The sequence below is a fragment of the Petromyzon marinus genome, assembly GCF_048934315.1.
Source record: "Petromyzon marinus isolate PM22_M1 ecotype Great Lakes invasive population chromosome 83 unlocalized genomic scaffold, UKy_Petmar_22M1.pri1.0 chr83_unloc.2, whole genome shotgun sequence".
Taxonomy (NCBI): Eukaryota; Metazoa; Chordata; class Hyperoartia; order Petromyzontiformes; family Petromyzontidae; genus Petromyzon; species Petromyzon marinus.
Window position 1 is genome coordinate 487126 of NW_027422635.1, and position 3195 is coordinate 490320.

Genomic DNA, 3195 nt, shown 5'->3' on the forward strand with positions numbered 1-3195 from the left:
ACACACCACACACTCACGTACACACACCCACTCATACACACACCACCCCAAACCACCAACCACTCAACACACACCCACTCATACATCACACCACTCATACACACTCCACTCACACACACACCACTCATACACACACCACTCATACACACACCACTCATACACACACCACTCATACACACACACTCATACACACAACCACTCATACACACACCACTCATACACACACCACTCATACACACACCACTCATACACACACCACTCATACACACACCACTCATACACACACACACTCATCACACACCACTCATACACACACACTCATACACACACCACTCATACACACACCACTCATACACACACACTCACACACACCCACTCATACACACACCACTCATACACACACACTCATACACACACCACTCATACACACACCACTCATACACACACCACTCATACACACACCACTCATACACACACCACACACACACACACTCATACACACACACCACTCATACACACACCACTCATACACACACACTCATACATACAGCACTCATACACACACCACTCACACACACACCACTCCACACCACTCATACACACTCACACAACATACACACACCACTCATACACACAGCACTCACACACACACCACTCATACACACACCACTCATACACACACCACTCATACACACACCACTCATACACACACCACTCATACACACACACACACTCATACACACACACACACACTCATACACACACACACACACATACACACACCACTCATACACACACCACACATACACACACACACTCACCTCACCACACACACACCACTCATACACACACACTCATACACACGCCACTCATACACACACACCACTCATACACACACACCACTCATACACACACCACTCATACACACACCACTCATACACACAGCACTCATACACACACCACTCATACACACACCACTCATACACACACCACTCATACACACACCACACATACACACACACACCACTCATACACACACCACTCATACACACACCACCATACACACACCACCATACACACCCCACACACACCACTCATACACACACACTCACACACACACCACTCATACACACACCACTCATACACACACACACACCCTCACTACACACAACCACTCATACACACACCACTCATACACCCCACTCATACACACACCACTCATACACACACACCACTCATACACACACCACCACACACCCCCACACACCCCACCACACACACACTCATACACACACACACACTCATACACACACCACACACACACACACACCACTCATACACACACCACACAACACACACCACTCATACACACACCACTCATACACACACCACTTCATACACACACCACTCATACACACACCACTCATACACACACCACTCATACACACACAACACTCATACACACACCACTCATACACACACCACTCATACACACACCACTCATACACACACCACTCATACACACCACCACCATACACACACACCACTCAACACACACACCACTCATACACACACCACTCCTACACACACCACTCATACACACACCACTCATACACACACACTCACACACACTCATACACACACACACACATACACACACCACTCATACACACACCACTCATACACACACCACTCATACACACACACCACTCATACACACACCACTCATACACACACACCCATACACACACCACTCATACACACACCACTCATACACACACCACTCATACACACACCACTCACACACACACCACTCACACACACACCACTCATACACACACCACTCATACACACACACCACTCATACACACACCACTCATACACACACCACTCATACACACACACCACTCATACACACACCACTCATACACACACCACTCATACACACACCACTCATATACACACACCACTCATATACACACACCACATCTACACACACCACTCATACACACACCACTCATACACACACCACTCATACACACACCACTCATACACACACCACTCATACACACACCACTCATACACACACACACACTCATACACACACACCACTCATACACACACCACTCATACACACACCACTCATACACACACCACTCATACACACAGCACTCATACACACACCACTCATACACACACCACTCACACACACACCACTCACAAACACGCCACTCACACACACGCCACTCACACACACACCACTCACACACACACCACTCATACACACACCACTCATACACACACCACTCATACACACACCACTCATACACACACACTCATACACACACACCACTCATACACACCCCACTCACACACACACCACTCATACACACACACCACTCATACACACACCACTCATACACACACCACTCATACACACACCACTCATACACACACCACTCATACACACACCACTCATACACACACCACTCATACACACACCACTCACACACACACCACTCATACACACACACCACTCATACACACACGACTCATACACACACCACTCATATACACACACCACTCATACACACACACGTTCATACACACACCACTCATACACACACCACTCATACACACACACCACTCATACACACTCACGCTCATGTACACACACACCTACACACACACGCACACACGTACACACACACGTACATACACATGTACACACGTACACACACACACGTACACACACACACACGTACACACACACACGTACACACACACACGTACACACACACACGTACACACGTACACACACGTACACACACACGTACACACAGACGTACACACGTACACACACACGTACACACACGAACACGTACACACAGACGCGTACACACACACGTACACACACACGTACACACACACGTACACACGTACACACACACACACACGTACACACAGACGCGTACACACACACGTACACACACACGTACACACGTACACACACACGTACACACACACGTACACACACACGTACACACACACACACACATACACACACACACACGTACACACACACACGTACACACACACGTACACACACACGCACACACACGTACACACACACGTACACACACACGTACACACGTACACACACACACACACACGTACACACACACGTACACACGT